Source organism: Miscanthus floridulus, chromosome 14, assembly GCF_019320115.1.
Source record: "Miscanthus floridulus cultivar M001 chromosome 14, ASM1932011v1, whole genome shotgun sequence".
NCBI lineage: Eukaryota > Viridiplantae > Streptophyta > Magnoliopsida > Poales > Poaceae > Miscanthus > Miscanthus floridulus.
The window spans coordinates 63,311,056-63,330,299 of NC_089593.1; positions in this window are offsets into that span (position 1 = coordinate 63,311,056).

The following is a 19,244-nucleotide window of genomic DNA, read 5'->3' on the forward strand; positions in this document are numbered from 1 at the left end:
CACCCTCGTGCCACATCCACCACTAGGGGCCACCCGCAGCTACTTCATGATAAAGAAAGAGAGATTAGTAAAAGAATCGCCGCCATTCGTGTGAGAGAGGAAGGGAGGAAGACTAGCAGGAGAGCAATTTAGGGTCTATTTGGATCTATTATCTGATAGTAGCTATCTATCTAATAGCACATAGTTAATATTAGCGGGATAATAACTCACTATCCACCTATTAGGTGAAAGGGTGTTTGGATATACAAATAAAGATGAATGGATGCATGTGCCCATGTGGCAAGCTCTCCTGGCACTATGAAAGGTCCTTGTGTGGTTTTGGTAATTGAGTGACAACCCAAGTGGACTAATTGTGTTTATATGAGATACACAGGTGATTAGTCCACAAGTACATGTGTGTAAGCAACATATGCCGTGAAGGTGAAAATGGTTTGGAGATGTTCCAAAGCTCACACATGTGATGATGAAGGAGCTTATTGCACATGAGACATGACATTGAGTCATGCGATCAAGGTGGAGAAGATCAAGACAAGACTTGGCTTGATGGACCGGTTGCAAGCGTGAAGGGCAAGTCGGAGGCTTTGGAGCGATGGACTGTGTGGCGGTGAAGCTTGAGCAAGACTTGGTGCCGATGGACGAAGGCAACGGTAAAAAACAAGTGAAGTCAAGATCGATGAACAAATATGATCACATGATGATATGAAGTGGATCATATCATTGTTGATCATGTTGGTGCATGTGTTGCATCAACATTGGAGGAGATGGAATGAAATACGCAAGGCAAAGGTATAACCTAGGGCATTTTATTTCACCAGTCATAGGTGTGTAGAGAAGTTGATGACCGGGTTTAGGATAGATGGTCGTACTATCAAGAGGGGCAAACTTGTTTGCATATCGGTTATAGTGCCACTCGAGTGATCTAACTTTGCATCATCGCTAGGATCGAGTGGCGTGGCAAGTTGAGTGGCCAATCCTTTGGAAAATATTTGTGAAAAGCTAACACATATACACATGGTGGTGCACACTTGGTGGTGTTGGCACATTTGCAAAGGAGAAGAAGTTAGAGTTGTCGTGAATCAACTTAGAGAAGAGAAAAAGGTTTTTCAGTGTACTCTAAACTATAGGATGGTCCTTGGATTGGAATACTGTTTTGATCCATTGTGATTTGGATCAAGTATGCATGTGGGATGTGTAGCCCTCTGAGTAAGCTTTCCAAAATGTCCAAGATCATCGAAATCAGAGTTCGGAGCTAAGAGGTATAGCCGTTTTAGCGCTGAAAGGTCTGTGACCGGATGCTAGCGCGAAAAACGACCGGGTGCTGGGGTCCAGCGTCTGGTCAGCACCCGCGAGTCCGGTCACAGCGTTCGGTCAGTGTTTTTAGCGTGTCCAGAAGCGATCGAACGCTGGGAGAGTCCGGTCAGTGATGATCAGACGTGTCCGGTCGCTGAAAAACGTCGCTGGAACCTCTCTGTAAGTGACCGGACGCTGGGTTTCAGTGTCCGATCGTTATGACCTGCGCGTCCGGTCAGTATGCGCTTTGACCAGTGAAGGGGTAATGGCTATTTTAGCCCTTTGGGCTATAAAAGGAGTGTGTGGCCGGTCTTGGGCTGGTTGCTTAGCACCCTCACACCTATGTGGCTTGTGTAGGAGTGCTTGGATGCCTTCTAACTCACTTGTGCTTGCAAAAGTGCGAATCGATTGTGAGTGTGATTCTAGTGCGTTGCATTGTGAGATTGCATCGAGTGGCACTAGGTGATCGAGTTGCAAGCCGGTGGTGCTTATTACTCTTGGAGGTTGCCACCTCCTAGACGGCTTGGTGGCGGTCTCCGTCGAAGCCCGTAAGAAGCTTGTGCGGTGCTCTGGAGAAGAGCTTTGTGAGGGGCCTTGTGCTCGCCCCGCGGGAGCCGCAAAGAGCAACCCTAGTTGAGCGTGTCATTGAGTTACCCTCACTTTCAGGGTAGGTTCTTGCGGTGCCCAACGTGCGGGCTTGGCGGGTGATGCCAATTAGCCGTTGAACCACCAAGTGAGCGGTCGACACAACGGGAATGTAGCGTGTTGGCAAGCACGTGAACCTCGGGAGAAAATCAGCGTGTCAACCTTGTTCTTCCTGTTGGTTTGCAATCCCCTTACACAAGCTTGTGATTACTTTTATATACATTGTGCTTGTGTAGTTGCTCTTGTAATTAGTTAGCATGTGTAGCTCACTAGTTACCTTCTTGCTTGTGTAGCATAGAAGTAGCTCCCTTGCGTGGCTAATTTGGTTTGTGTAACCTTGTTGGTCACTTTGCTTAGTTTGTGTAGCTAAGTATGTGCGCTCTCTAATTTGGCATTGGTTGCCTTATTATTGAGCATTGCTAGTGAGCTTAGTTGGATTTGTGCTTTTGCTTACTAGCATGTGTAGGAGCTCCCTCATTGCTTGAAATACTAGTGGCATAGGTTTGTGTGACCTTGCTCCTAGAATTGGTTAGGTGAGCTCTAGTTAGCTCGGCACCTTTGTTGCTTAATTAGGATCTTTGCAAGGTGTTAGAGAACATAGATAGAGGGGTATAGTCTTGGCTAGACCGATAGTTTTAATTCCGCACTTGTTTTGGTTAGCCGACGCGATTAAATTTTAGAAACGACTATTCACCCCCCCTCTAGTCGTCATCTCGACCCTTCACACTACAAGGAACTTGTTAATCTGTTATGGATTCTCGGTGACAGATTTACAAACCGTCACTGACGGACGCAATCCATGACGATAAATTTTTTTTCGTCGTGGATGTGCACCGGTGGATATTCCCGGCCCACTAACTCGGGATGGTTTTATCCGGGTCATCACAATGTATGATTTTAAATTCGTCATACTCTAATTAGCCCAAAACAATAGGCCCGCTATCGATATTTAGTGCAAAGAAAAATAAAAAATGTGATTGCAAAAAGATTCAAACCTAAAAGACGACGTGTTCATTCATAAGTATTAGTTCTTTTTAAAGTAATTTCACTTAAATTGTATGCCGACCCAGCGTGGCGTGAAGACCTGCTGTTTGTATAAATATTTGTTTTGTTTTTTGAGTTCCTAATTTTTCTACAGGATCACATCTATAGAATTTACTCATGGTTGCATGGGCTAGCACTAGCACGTTCAACAAACAGAAGGGGAGCATAAGTGTAACGTGCGAGCCAGGAGTTCACGTGCTTGGCATGCTATCTTTTTTGGGCTTTTACCGAGTATAAATCTGGAGGTAGGAAAAAAAGAAGAAGAAGAAGAAGAAGAAGACGCATCAATCAATGCTCGAACCCAGCACCTGCTGGACAGAAAAGCTTATGTACAAGTACTACGATTGTTTTCCCCTTTTTGAAGGTACGATAAAGGTGTGGGCCAGGCATTTCGGCCGCTGGATAGCCGACAGGTCACTCGTCCTGGCGAGCGCCTGGCGTCCGCTTCTGTTGGCGTCCACGCGTCGCTCGCTGGCTCTACGTATGCAACGGATGCGATTTACATGCAGGATGCAGGGAATTTTTTCCGGGCCGTGTCGGTTTTCCAACGGCCGACTGAATGTTATATCCGCGCTTTTTATATAACACTTCTACATTTGCAATTAATCATTACAAAAATATTATTTTAAAAAAATTCAACCATATGAGCCAGTAGGCGTGTATATGGGGAGTAGCCCAGCCCAGGTGAGCAACTAGCGGACCGCCACCGGAGTGAGAAATGATAATATTTTGAAGTCCTAGTATTTTGAAATTCAAATTTATCTGTACCGACTGAATGCTATATCTGTACCGCTGCACAGGGATGTGAGGCTGCTGCCCGACGTTGATCTCCACTCCATAGGGCACCGACGACCAAAACCATCTCAAATCGAGCCACCAAAATCCTCACGCTTGATCCCGTCAATAATTCCATAAAGGCATGGCATGGTTATCATCACACTCCTGGTTTTCATGTAATTTTGCAGTGAACTTGGTTGGGCACCAGTTCCACTGTGTGGACATATAGGCTGGGCTGGGGTTGCCGCTGTGCTGGGCGGAGGCACGGTGGCAGCAAGTGTCGACGATATGAGAAGCCAAAGCTAATTTATGTGCATTCTAAAGATACACTACCGGAGACGTCCTCTTCGCCGAGGGCTTGTGGGTTTGCCGAGAGATAGATCTCGGGCACTCAGCAAAGGGGGTCTTTGCCGAGGGCCAGCCCCAGGAGCCCTCGATAAAGACAGGCCCTCAGCAAAGCCTTTGCCGAGGGCCTGGCCCTCGCCAAACAAACGACCCTCGGCAAAATAAATCTTTGCCAAGGACCTAGTCCTCGGCAAATTGGCCGGATGGGTCATGGCGGCCACTGGCGTTAGTCTTTGCCGAGTGCCCGCCGTCAGGCCCTCGGTAAAGATTTTTTATTTTTAAATATTCTTTGCCGAGGGCCATTGGTCAGGCCCTCGGCAAAGACCCCCTTTGCCGAGGGCCAGGCTAGACCCTCGGCAAAGAGTTTTTTTTTTGTTTTTTGAATCCAGTTTTTTTGTGGTGCTATAATACATTATTTAAATCTCAATTTTAAAATTTGAGCCATATTTGACTTTTTTTTTATATATTTTCCTAATTTATTTCTTTTCGTTGATTTTTTCGAATATTTCAAATTTGAACTGCAGGTGGATGGAATAATGCAATTTAGTGATTCGAAAAATGTTATTCATGGTATTTGGTGTATGTTGAGTCCCTATCCACGAACTCGCATCACATTTCGATCATCTTCTTCATGTAACATGACGAGGAACTTGTCGGAAAAGTGTTTTCAAATTAAATAAAATTCATACGAAGTTCGAAAATCATGAAACTTGTCGAGGTGTCATGTTATCGCATGTGTAGGCTGTGGTAAAAATTTGAGAAGGTTTCGAGCAAGTTATGACGTCGGATGCCTAAAACCCAGACATCTCCACATGTGATTCGGCCTATGGCAAAGAGGTCCCGCGGGCCTCCCTCCGGTTCCGCTTCCTCACAACCGCCCAGTGATTCGGCCTATGGCAAAGAGGTAAGTAACTATAGATGTTATCACAACTACTTCATAAGATATGTTGGAAATCATAAGAGAAACTGATAAATTTTCTTAATCACTTGTGCAGGTCCTGGTTGGTTTTGTCAGGTACTCCAGCACGCACCCCCACGAGCATCCTTGGTGTTTTGTGCAGGAAATGGTACCCCCAGCATTGTGCAACTGTCCGAAGAGCGGGTGGTGCGGGAGCCGGCCTCCAACTAGGACAGGTACGCACTGGTCACGGATGACACTTACCGCAACAAGCAGGAGCGGGTATTGGCGGAGTTTTGGGTAAGTTTCTCTCGCACAACATTGCTTAATACATCTCATTCATTGGTTAAATGTTTTATTGAAATAATGAATGGATACATCGGTTTTGTATGCAGAAATTTTTCAAGGCTGAAGAAGGACTTGAGGCCCAGGCGGATCGGGCGGCTGCCGCAGCTTGTATGAAGTACGTCACCGAGATGCACCACCATGGGCGCGTCCAAGCCCACATAGACTACTACAGGTCGGTACTTAAGCAGTCCCTCCCCAAGCCTCAAGCAAGACTGATTACGCTGACCCGGGACCAGTAATGATTCGTTTTGATATTAAGTAGGTTCAATTTCATCTTCTTAATGATTCGTTTTGATATTAAGTAGGTTCAATTTCATCTTCTTATATGTCAAATACTCGATGACTTGTAGGTGATTCCTTGGTGGTGCCGATCGTATCCCGAGTGCTGGGCCATGATCGTGGACAAGTGGTTATCACAGGACTTTGTTGGCACGCACGAGAGGCTACGGGAACAGCATCTAATGAGGCAAGGTCCAACTCACCATCAAGGCAGCCGCAGCCTCCCCGGATACAAACAAGCATACGTAAGTGATTTCTTTCATTTATTTTGATGCTCAATTCTGCTTGATTTCTCACTATCTTCCCGTCTTTCTCGCAGGAGGCTGCGCACCCGGGCGAGGAGGTCTCGGAGTTCTCTGCGTGGGCTATGTCCCACATGGGCAGGACGTCGTCCTCTGTCTCCTTCGACCCGGCTGCCCCGCCCCAGGTGTACTCCGACCCGAACGTATACACTAAAGTCCAAGAGTACACGTCCTTGGTAAGGGAGATCTATGGGGAAGATTACAATGTGCGCACTGAGCCCATGATGCAGAGACGATCATGAGGCTCGGAGGAGGCAAGAAGCACGGGCGGCTGTGGATTACAGACGGCGCCATCGACTCCACCACTGTTCCCTCCCTCGACGCTATCCGAGCACGGAGCACGAGCTCCAGCCAACCCATACGCTCACGGCCTTCTCCAGCACTGCAGCAGGTCCAGGCACTCTAGGTAATTTCTGTTTTACTCATCGTACGTTGATATTTACACACCTAAATTAGATTTGCATTACTGATACATTGGAGTGAAATATTGCAGGCCGAGCTGCAAGAAACAAAAAGGCAAAGTCAAGAGCAGAACGCGGAACTGACCGCATAGCTGTAGGCCCAGCAGGTCGCGTTCGAGGCCGCGCAGAAGCAGATGGCGGAGATGATGGTGATCATGCAAAGTCTTGGGCAAGCATCGGGTGTACCTGTGCAGTTTTCAGCTCCTCCTCCTCCTACTCCTGCAGCTACTCCTGTAAGTATGAAAGTTCACTTTTCGCTTGTGTTTTGCATGTATGTCGGCCTTCGTGCCATTGTGGATGTCGGCGTTCGTGCCGTTGTGGATGTCGGCGTTCGTGCCGTTGTTTCTTGCAGGTTTTGGAAACCTCCCCGTGCAGGGGAGGTGCTGCCGAAATTTTCAATTGAGTCTAATCTTTTTGTATTCCTAGATTACTAGATGCAATCTCTAAGTTCCAAAACTGTTTTCCTGGATTACTCACACATGCAATCTCTGCTCCTTTGTGCAGCCTCCGTCCACGGGTTCCAATCAATTTGGTAGTGCGTCACCGGGTGATCCCGCCTTTCCTTCACCACCGTCTCATAGGCTACCTTGATCAGGACTAGTGCTAGGTGATGTGGTTGGACTTTATTGTAATATTTGTGGTTTATGGTTCTGACTTGTGCTTGGATTTCATGAACTTGTCGTAATAAACATGTGAATGATGATGAACATATGACTTGTCGTTGTAATATATTGTGATTTGTGGTTCACAATTATGATTGTGATATATTGTGAGAAAATAGGTTCTGTGTGATATATATATATATATATATATATATATATATATATATATATATATATATGTGTGTGTGTGTGTGTGTGTGTGTGTGTGTGTGTGTGTGTGTGTGTGTGTGTGTGTGTGTGTGTGTGTGATGGTTGATATGTGTGTGTGTGTGTGTATGAAATGCTTGTGTCGATGGAATGCAAAAAACAAAAAAAAATTCTGCCTCTTTGCCGAGGGCAATGACCAAGGCCCTCGGCAAAGAAGGGTCCTTTGCCGAGGGCCGTCCCATTGCCCTCGGCAAAGATTTTTTTAAAAAAAAATAAATTTTCTGCAACATTTCTTTGCCGAGGGCCATGGTTGGAGGCCCTCGGCAACGATTTTTCAAAAAAAAAAAGAATAATTCTTTGCCGAGGGCCGTCCCATTGCCCTCGGCAAAGATTTTTTGGAAAAAATCTGCACATTTCTTTGCCGAGGGCCATGGTTGGAGGCCCTCGGCAAAGATTTTTCAAAAAAAAAGAATAATTCTTTGCCGAGGGCCCACGGAGACGGCCCTCGGCAAAGACTCCGTCCCAGGCGCCGGCGGCGTGACGGCTGCTTTTCTTTGCCGAGTGCGGCTCCAGCCCTCGGCGAAGGCTTTGCCGAGTGCCCGATAAAGGGCCCTCGGCAAAGACCCTCTTCGCCGACTCAAAATTCTCCGAGTGCTCTTTGCCGAGGGCCGCCCTCGGCAAAGCCTTTGCCGAGGGTTAATGGGCCTTTGCCGAGGGCCTCAGGCCCTCGGCAAAAAGGCCGTCTCCAGTAGTGATAGGATACATAAGGAGATTAGGGGTTGGTGCTGCAGGGTCCTTCCACGGAAGTGACATCATATCTATTTCATGGTCCCAAGAAACTTGGATGCACATGTGTTCTTTGTCACATGAGAAATCAATATAAGGTGCGAAGGAGTTTTACTTTTATGATTTCATCATTTCATACTTAAATAAAATTTTATCTAAATTGTTGTAAAATTCTCACAGCAACGCACGAGGTATTCTCTAGTGTGTATATATATAGAGAGAGAGAGTATGTGTTACCTAAAAAATTTATAGAGCGGACGAATACGCCTCCCATGAAATCGTATTTTAGAGGCGGGGTGATTAAGATCCTGAACAACTTCCATGGCCTATCTCTGCTGCTCCTTTGCTCTTCATCATCAGTGTCTAGCCTCTGGCGCTCCCATTGTACTGCCCTACCTGTGAAGACATTGATGATGTGCTTGCGCTTGGGAGCACCTTAGAGAAGTAAACATGAACAGTGCTTCCGCTTGCCTGCGCCAGAGCTCTAGGCGAGGACCTCTAGATGCCCCTCCTACTCATCGCGCTGCCCATCATCCGCATTGACGTCACTTTGTGTGGAGAGTGAGAGAGAGAGAGTACATGAGGGACAGCGGGGATGCAAGTGGTCGGCTTGCGAACCTGTATACATCATTAATTTTACGGGTTGCCGCAAGAAACCAACAAAACTAAGCATATATGTGAGTTTGTAGACCAACCCGCTTGCATCTCTAGCGGTGGCTCATCATTTATTTGCCTAGAGAGATATCAATATAGGAGGGAGAGACATGGGGGAGAATGTCACCATTACCTGGAGTCCTCGCATGAGGTTATAAAATTATCAAAAAAAGGGAATTCAATTTTAGTTTGGACTAAGTCAAATACTTTTAAGTTTCGTTAAGTTTATTAAAAATAATATCAACATTTATGCCTCACATATGTTTACTATGAAAATATACTAGTTCCTCCATCCTGAAATATAAGGAATCAAGGGGATTTTCAGACGAAATAAGAAGGGTGACAAAACATCGATTACCCCTTGCTAATTAGAAGGGTGTGAGTAGTTCCGTATTGCTTTTCTATTTTAAAAGGAATCTAGGGTGGCCCCCACCAGGCAGCCACATGCGGGTGCCGTTGCAAGCCACAAGTCACGTGATTTTTCACGTAAAATTTGCATGTGGTTGTGGGCTGGAACCCAGGACCTCAAGCCATATGCATGTGTTTGCCTCCTAATAACCACCCCCCGTCGCAGCCACAACGGCCACCTCCATCCCTGCTCCATCTTTCCCATACGACAAACCTGCCTCCACGTGGTCATCAACCTAGTGCCTGGCCCTAAGTTCATCTCGACTCATTTCCCATCCTGCTTGGTCGTTTCCTCACCTCCTATGCACTCGACAACGCCAAAAGAGAAAGGAGCAGACCTAGATGAACCGGCACCTCCACTACCGGAGACGGCTTCTTTGCCGAGTGTCCCAGACTTTACCGAGTGCTTTTTATCAGACACTCGGCAAAGAAGCTATTTGCCGAGTGCTAGAGAGAAAGCACTCGGCAAACAACTGGCACTCGGCAAAGAGGTGGTTTGCCGAGTGCCGAGCACTCGGCAAACAATAACACTCGGCAAAGACCAGGTTTGCCGAGTGTCGGGCACTCAGCAAACCAGAACACTCTGCAAAGGGCCGCCGTCGTTAACGGCCGGCAGCCGCCGTTAACCCTTTGCCGAGTGTCTTCTCCTAACACTCGGCAAAGCGGTGATTTGCCGAGTGTCATTTTTTTTACTCTCGGCAAACCATATTTTTTTACTTTTGACATCCAAACTTTTTCTGCATACCTCATACAATACCTGGTACTCCATGTTCCAATGTGACACATTTCTTGGACTTTTTCTATATTTCTTTAATTTATTTTATTTAATTGAATTTTCTTGGATAATTCAAATTATAACTGCTAGTCATTCGAATAATGAAAAATGAATGGAAAAATGATAGTCATGTTATTTAGTATAATGTGAGGTCGTATCTAGGAACATACCACCAATTTCGAACATCTTGTTCACGAAACATGACCACGAACTTGCGGTCGAATTGTTTTTAAATTCGATAAAAAGCAAACGAAGTCCGAAAATCATGAAACTTGTCAAGATGTCATGATATCATATGTGGAGGTTGTGATAAAAATTTGAGAAGGTTTCGCGCAAGTTGTTACGTACGATGTTTGAAAACCGAAGAATCTCTGAAGAAGTTTTAAGATTTCGTGAAGAGGTCGACGAGGTGGTAAGCATCGTACGTGATAACCTTGCGCGAAACCTCCTCAATTTTTTATCACAACCTCCACATATGATATCAAGACATCTCGACAAGTTTCAAGATTTTCGGTCTTCGTTTGCTTTTTATAGAATTTAAAAACAACTCAACTGCAAGTTTGTGGTCATGTTTCGTGAACAAGATGTTCGAAATTGGTGGTCTGTTCCTAGATACGGCCTCACATTATACTAAATAACATGATTATCATTTTTCCATTCATTTTTTTCATTATTCGAATGACTAGCGGTTATAATTTGAATTATCCAAGAAAATTCAATTAAATGGAATAAATTAAAGAAATATAGAAAAAGTCCAAGAAATGTGCCACATTGGAACATGGAATACCAGGTATTGTATGAGGACTACAGAAAAAGTTTGGGGCAGGAAGAAAAAAAATAAAAACGGTTTGACGAGTGTCTGCGTTTGGCGCTCGGCAAAGGAGCCTCTTTACCGAGTGCCAGGACGGCTGACACTCGGCAAAGAATTTTTAAAAAAAATAAAAAAAAACCCGATTTGCCGAGTGCTAGGCCGGGTGGCACTCGACAAAGAATTTAAAAAAATTAAAAATACTTTGCCGAGTGCCCTATCGGGGGCACTCGACAAAGATTTTTTTAAAAAAAAAACTCTTTGCCGAGTGCCAGGCCAGGTGGCACTCGGCAGAGAATTAAAAAAATTAAAAAATACTTTGTCGAGTGCCAGATCAGGCGCACTCGGCAAAGGGGGGATTTAACCCCGCCGGCCCAGTCGGCCCACACACACGCACGCAGGCAACTGACCGCGCCAGCCGTGCCGTCGGAGGAGGAGGAGAAAGAGAGGAGGAGAGGAGGAGAGGAGGAAGAAGGAGGAAGAGAAGGAGGAGGAGGAAGAAGGAGGAAGGAGGAAGAAGGAGGAGGAGGAGGAGGTGCCCCGACCACCGTTGCCACATCCCCGACGCTTCCCCAGTCGTCGCCTTGTCCACCGGCGCCCTGGCCCCTTCACCACCGCCGCCCTACGACGCCCACTAGGTATGCCCTACCGTCGTCGTCGTCATAGTATTACTAGTAGTTGCGGTAGTAGTAGTGGTAGAGTAGCAGTGGTGGTAGTCGTAGGAGTCGTAGGAGTAGTTGTGATATTGTTATATATATGTGGTTGTATATAATCTTGTGCATGTCGGCCATTGTGTCGTTCATATATATGTGCATGTCGGCCATCGTGTCGTTTGTTTTCTTGTAGGTTTTGGAAACCTCACTGTGCAGGGGAGGTGCTGCCGAAATTTTGTATTGACAGTTTTATGTTTCTTTTTTTGCAGAGAAGTGCCCATCGGAGCGGAGCCGGAGTACCTCAACGACCCTGATCGCCTTCCTCGCCGCTGCGGGTCTGCCTGCACCGCGTCGCCTCGCCACTGCACCGACCTGCCACGGCCCCGCTAGCCTGACTCCACCGCCACCCTAGGTATAACCCCTCTTTCCGTATCATGGTCGTAGATCACGTAACCCAGTTAGGCGTCTCCCGTTCGAAAGAGATACGGTTGGAAATATGTAGATATTTCCATATGTAAAACCGTATCTGTTTCAAATTGTCCAAGTTTTTTTGGACAGCCCGCGAATGCGTAGGTGGGGTTAGTTTCCATGGTCTGCTCCAATCCAAGATAGAGTTTCGGCATCATCTCTCTGTTGCTCTCTGGATACACACTCTCCCTGACAGGACGTGTATTTAAAGAACAGCGGGGAGGTGCTACTGAAATTCTGTCTCGGATAGGAGTAGAGCACGGAAACTAACCTCATCTACGGATCCTTACGTGGGATTAGGACCTATCCTCACCTATTAGATAGTAGGAACGTCGTGTAGATGCAATAGATGTTTATATTACTCATCGCTATATATGTTAGAGGATGGAGGACCATGAGTGGATGTACACGGGCCGCTCAAGTCAGGGTTAGGTCACCAATGAATGGATCGACAAGACCGATGCTTTCTTGGAACGGGCATTTGGCGTGGATGCTAAAGGAGCGAGTAAAATTTGTTGTCCCTGCAGCAAATGTGCAAACAGGAAAAGACAAACGAAGAAGGTCATGGGGAACATAATTGGAAGAATGGATTTACGGCAGACTATACCCGGTGGGTCCACCATGTTGAAGCCGGTCGTATGAGAGAGGAGGTGGTGAGACCACGCGTCGAGGATTATGATGCTGATGCCGGGGTAGCAGACATGTTAAATGACTGTCACGAGGCATAGTTCGCTGAAGGACGTATGGAGGAGGAGCCAGAGGCAACCGCAAAGGCGTTCTACGACATGTTTGCCGTGGCACAGAAACCCCTTCACGGCCAGAAATATACGAACTCAAGTTTCATGGTTCCAAACCTTTTAATCCCGTCATATTCAAATGCCATTGGTTTGATCCTAAAGTAACGATACAGACATATTCTAATCTTGGGCTAGTCAAAATTCGACAGGATTCCATCTTACCAGGAGACGATGTCTATATTATGGCCCAACAGGCCACGCAAGTTTATTATCTCCCACATGCATGTCAAACCAAAAGGCATCTTAAGGGTTGGGATATTGTGCACAAGGTATCACCACACGGTAAAGTGCCTGTCCCAAACGATGAAGATTACAACTTAGACCCAAACACATATGACGGAGAGTTCTTTCAAGAAGAGGGACTAGAAGGGAGGTTTGAGATAGACTTAGCCGAAGCGATCAGAATGGAAGTAGACAATGAAACGGTCATTGAAGAGGACGCTGGAGATGAGGTGCAAAATGTGAAGGACTTATAAATGCTTGAGCGATTACATTTAGACAATGACAATGGCAACATTGCTCATTCGGATAGTGTTGACTATTTTGACATGATTGATAGTGATTGATAGTGTTGACTAATGTGGATTCATCATGGTGAAACAGTGGTTGTTGATGACAGCGACGATGATCTAGCTGATGAAATTGAAACCCAAGCATACTTGTCCCGATTCACAGACGATCTTGAGCAACAAATAGATCATGACTATGGCAATCAACAAGGTGGTGGCTTTGGCAATGAACAAGGTGGTGGTGATGCTGGTGGTGCCAGCAATGATGGCAAAGCACGTGAGGGGGATGCAGATGACGGTGACAACTTGGACGAAATGCTTAGGGCCTTTGGACCAGAAATATTAGAAAAGAGCAAGAGAGGTCTAGAAAATCTTGAGAGGGTGACAAAAGCATCGAAGAAGACTATGTATGATGCTGAGAAGGGCTGTCCGACATACTTCACACTACTATGTTTTGTGCTTGAGCTACTCATCCCGAAGGCTAAGTATGGCTGGTCGGACTACAGTTTCGATGATCTATTGTGCCTCATGTCACAGTTGCCCCCACGGCCGAACACAGTTCCCGCCAACACATACCAAGCGAAAAAGGTTATAAGTCCACTCACATTAGGGGTTGAAAAAAATCCATGCATGCCCCAACCACTGTATCCTTTTTCGATGTGGCACATCGTTCGAGACTTTAGATACATGTCCTAGGTGTGGGGCTAGTCGGTACGAGAACAATAACCTTCAAAGTGGGGTGGAAGCCTCCACAGGAAAGAGGAAGAAGGGTGGGAAGAAGGTGGTGCAAGAATCTCAGCCCCTAGAGGAAACTCCATTAGGCAACGATGCAAATAAGAGAAGAATTCCTGCCCTGGTTATGTGGTACTTGCCAGTGACCGACCGCTTGAGGCGTATGTTCCTAAACCCAAAAGGAAGCTACACTGATGACATGGTGGGATGATGAGCGCAAGGTGGATGATGATACGATCGCACACCCGACCAATTGTAGCCAGTGGCAAGCGTTCGAAGCCAAGTACAAAGCAGAATTCAGTGATGACCTACAGAATGTACGGTTCGGCTTGAGCACCGATGGAATGAATCCCTTTAATGAGAGGATGACCGACCACAGCACATGGCCAGTCATCTTGATCATGTACAACCTCCCAACATATTTGTGTCAGAAGAGGAAATACCTTCTCCTCACCATTCTTATCTTCGGCCCCAAACAACCAGGCATTGATATAGACGTGTTCTTGGAGCCTCTGATGCAAGAAATGGAGAGGCTATGGAGGTATGGGGAGCTGATGTACGATGCGTTCCGGTGGGAGAACTTCATATGCAAAGCAATAATATTTGTTACTACCAATGATTACCCCATGCTGTTTGCCCTGTTTGGACAGTTCAAAGGCAAGACAGGATGCTTAGTCTGTTTGGATGGTACTAAATGGGTGTTCCTAGATGGATCCAGGAAGATAGTTTACATAAGGAACCGGCGCTTCTTAAAGATAGGTCACAAGTACCGTGGTAAATTGTACCTAAGATACTATGGCAATATCCCAGAGGATGAACCCCCTCCAGAGAGACGTCGTAACGGAGAAACATGTGTTCAGAATGGTCCAAAACATACACGTCGTCTATGGAAAGAAGAATCCGGATGGAACGATCAGAGATAGAAGCACACCTCCCATCGAAGGCATACCATTCAAGAAGCAATCGATCTTCTTTTAGTACCTGCCTTATTGGCCAGACTTGGAGGTCCCCCATGCCATTGATGCGATGCACGTGCAGAAGAATGTCTTTGAGAGTCTCATGGCTACCTTGATGGACACAATCAAGTCAAAGGATGGTCTCAGATCATGGAAAGACATGGTGCAGCTGAACGTGATGCAGGAGCTTTGGCTGGTACAGCAAGATAATGGTAAGTATAGTCTTCCTGCGGCTAGCTTCAATCTAACCCTAGAGAAGAGGAGAGCTATATGCAATTTCCTTAGGGGGGTCAGAGTGCCGATTGGGTTTTTGGCGAACCCGAAGAAGCTAGTGTCGATGAAGGACCTATCATTAACATACTGCAAGGTTCACGATTGTCATGTGATGCTGACAATGTTCCTACCAATTGCAATCAGGGCTATAAAGCCAGAGTTCCTAAAGATGGCCATCACCTGCATGTGCTACTTCTTTTCGAAGATCTCACAGAAGACGATTCGCAGGCAAGAGCTGAGTGACCTACATGAATTCATGGTGGAGACCCAAAACCAGCTAGAGATGTGTTTACCTCCTGCTTTTTTTTATATAATGGTACATCTCATGATTCACCTGGTTCATCAGATCAAGGCGCTGGGCCCTAGCTTTTTGCATGAAATGTGGTCCTACAAGCGGTTCATGTCGGTTCTAAGCCGATACGTTCATAACCGAACACACCTAGAGGGCTCCATGATAGAGGGTTACAATTCCAAAGAAGTCGTCGAGTGCTGCCAAGAGTGGCTAAAAGTACAGAGAGAGATTGGTAATCCTGATTCTCGTCACAAGGGAAGGCTAGCTGGGAAGGGCACAAGTGGTAGGAAAGTGTTCCTTGACAATGATTACAGAGAGGTGAGTCGAGCGCATTACAGTGTCTTGCAAAGTATGGCAGTGATGCAACCGTACATTGATGAACACATGGCTATCATTATGGCCGAGAGGAATGGCCGTTCAGATGATTGGGTCATGAAACAACATAAGCAACGCCTGACATCATGGTTGAAGGACCAGAACATACAGTCTAGAGAAACCATAGATTCTATTACCATCAGTCGGTTGTGGCCGGGCCATCGAAATAGGTGACGTCTTGGAATGCTTATGACATCAATGGGTACACATACTATACCGACACAAAGGACAGGAAATCTGTGAATCAGAACAGCGGCGTCTGAATAGAGGCTCTCGACGGAGTGGGGTGAAAGGTCCTGTACTTTGGCATAATTGAAGATATATGGGAACTTGACTATGGAAGGGATATAAGGTGGCCCTATTTCGATGCTGCTGGATCAAGCAACATCAATTCAATGAGATCGGACAGAGAGTCATCGACCTCTAGAATGTAGGCTACCAGGATGACCCTTGGGTGCTCGCTGAACATGTCACGCAAGTCTTCTATATGCCCGACCCATAAAGTAACCTCCCCCCAAAGAAGAAGACAAAGCACGTGGTGGCCTCCGAGAAACAACATATCATCGGAGTTGATGGCATGGACGATGTTGAAGCTTACAATAAGTGTAATGAGATGCTGCTACTCACAGACTTTTGTAAGAAGATCGAGGCTATAGAAAAGAACCTGCCCAAAGATGTATTGCCATGGAAACAAAAAGGTGTCAAGTGGAAAGTTGTCACGGTGGGCTAGCTAGTTTATGTAAGTGTGTCAGTGTTCGTAAGACTACATTCATGTATGTGTGTGTGAGACTATATTTATGTATGTGTGTGTGAGACTACATTCATGTATGTGTGTGTGAGACTATATTCATGTATATGAGACTACATTTATGTATGTGTGTTTGAAACTACATTTATGTGTGTGTTTGAGACCACATTCACGTATGTTTGTGTGAACAATGTGTACTAAGAATTTATCAAATTACCAAAATAAAGTTGTAGATCTCCATGAGTTATTCAACTTTGGTATTCATTACTTTTTTAGTTGAATTGATTTGGGGGTCCAAATTATGATTTTAACTTGTCTTTTTTCAAATTTCAAAATTTGAAAGGTTCAAATTTAGTCAAATGACAAGATAACTAAAATAAAACTTGTAGATCTTGATGAGTTGAACAACTTTCGTATTCATCACTTTTATATCTGAAATCATTTAGGGTTTGAAAATTTGGTTTGAAATGTCAAATTTCAAATTTTAAAATGTGTAAAACATTGTCACATCCAAGTTTGATCAAACTTAAATGCTGAAGAATGATTTAGAAATTTTTAGGAAAAAAAAAACCATCACATTTGGAGTTAGTATGACGGAGAACAACTAGTTACAAGTTTACCCACAGATTAAAAAGAGAAATCACACTGTTCTAGATGATCCTTACATGATCATAGTGAACAGTGTGATTTCTTTTTTTAATCTGTGGATCAACTTTATAACTAGTTTTTCTTTCTCATACTAACTCCAAATCTGATGATTTTTTTCTTAAAATTTTCTAAAATCATTCTCTATCAATTTATTTGTTGGTTTTGTCAATATATGCATATGAAAAAGTTTGAGAAATTTAAATTTTGAATTTAAAAAAAATGCAACTTCAGGCAAGATTTTGGTACCCCAAATGATTTCAGCTGAAAAAGTGATAACTACCAAAGTTGAATAACTCATCAAGATCTAAAACTTTGTATTGGTCATTTCTTCATATGACAAAGTGGTAATAACATTGTTCATAAATGTGACACATCGCTCATAAGGTTTTATAAACTATATGACACATGTGTAAAATTAGTGAACAATATGTGCTAAGAATTTATCAAATGAAGAAATGACCAAAATAAAAAGTTGTAGATAATCATGAGTTGAACAACTTTGGTATTCCATCATTTTTTATGTTGAAATCAATTTGGGTCTCAAATTTTGGTTCGAACTTGTCATTTTTTAAAATTTTAAATTTGAAAGGTGCAAATTTTATCAAATGACAAGATGACTAAAATAAAAGTTGTAGATATTAATGAGTTGAACAACTTTGGTATTCATCACTTTTTATGTTGAAATCATTTTGGGTCTCAAATTTTGGTTCGAACTTGTCATTTTTAAACTTTCAAATTTGAAAGGTTCAAATTTTGTCAAATGACAAGATAACCAAAATAAAAAGTTGTAGATCTTCATAACCTCTACAACTTTGATGTTTATCAAATTTTCATTTGAGATTATTTGGGTGTCTCAAAATTATTTTATTAGTTTTAATTTTATTTTTTTAAAATTTAATTTTTTTCCATTTTAATGGTTCAATTTTGAAATTTTAAACTGTTGTAGTTGTTTTAGTTATTGTATATGTAATTATATCTATAAAAAATAATTATAAATTTTTGTACTGTATTATTTATTATTTACATTGTGAATAATTAATTTTGATTTAGAATTTTGAAAAAAAATCAACTGTAGGGGCGGCTTATAACCTCAGCCGCCCCTATAGCGGCTCTGAGGTATTTTGAAAAAAAAAATCAACTGTAGGGGCGGCTTATAACCTTAGCCGCCCCTATAGAGGCTCTGAGGTATTTTTAAAAAAAAATTCAACTGTAGGGGCGGCTTATAACCTCAGCCGCCCTATAGAGGCTCTGTAGGGGCGGCTTATAACCTTAGTCGCCCCTACAGCGGCTCTGAGGTATTTACATGTGACCGTCGGTTTGGGCGAAATCGATTTGGGCGAAATCACACTTGGACCGTCAGGCTGCCCAGTTTCGCCGCCGTCGCCGCCTGCACCGCCACGCCTGCACCACCGTCGCCTGCCCCTCCCTGACCCCTCCACCGCCTCCTCCACCGTCTCCCTGACCCCAACCGCCGTTCCCCAGGCCACGACGGCGGCTAGGGTTTGGGAGCGCTCCTCGGCGCGGCCCGTCGTCCTAGGTTTGGGAGCGGCTCCTCGTCGTGCGCGACTCCCGGACCCTATTTCCGTCATGACGCGGCGGCGGACCGGCAGCTCTCCGCTCAGCTTGTCTTGGGCGGCTGCCGCGCCGCACACTTGCTGGCAGCGGCTGGGCGGTCCGCGCCAGGGCAGCGCCGCAGCAGCCAAGGGCATCGTGGTGCCCTGTGGCCTACTGGCCTCTCGTGAGTGTTTGTTCTTCTCCATTCCAGTGCTTTCCCCTAATTCCCAAATCTCATTCTCAGTGTTAGGGTTTGGATATCATTAGAGGAGAGAGATTGAACTGTAAAGGCTTAGGGATTGTGGATCTGTCATCTGTGGGCCTAGAATTGAATGGAATCTGTTGTTATTTTTCAGGAATTTATAGTCATGCATGCCATTTTTTTGGATTTTACCATATTGCATATATTTTTTGACTAGGACTACCCTGGTGTGCTGCAGGAGCTGTTCGGCGAGCAGTGGTGGACAAGGAGGGAGTTTGTGCTGCTCGTCACCGCTGTCTTTATTTTGCTGCCGCTTGTGCTCCACCACTCTGTCGGTAAGTTCACATTTCAGTTGCGCCGTGCATTGGTTGAGATTAGTCGCAAAGAAAATCAGTTCAGTTGAGATTG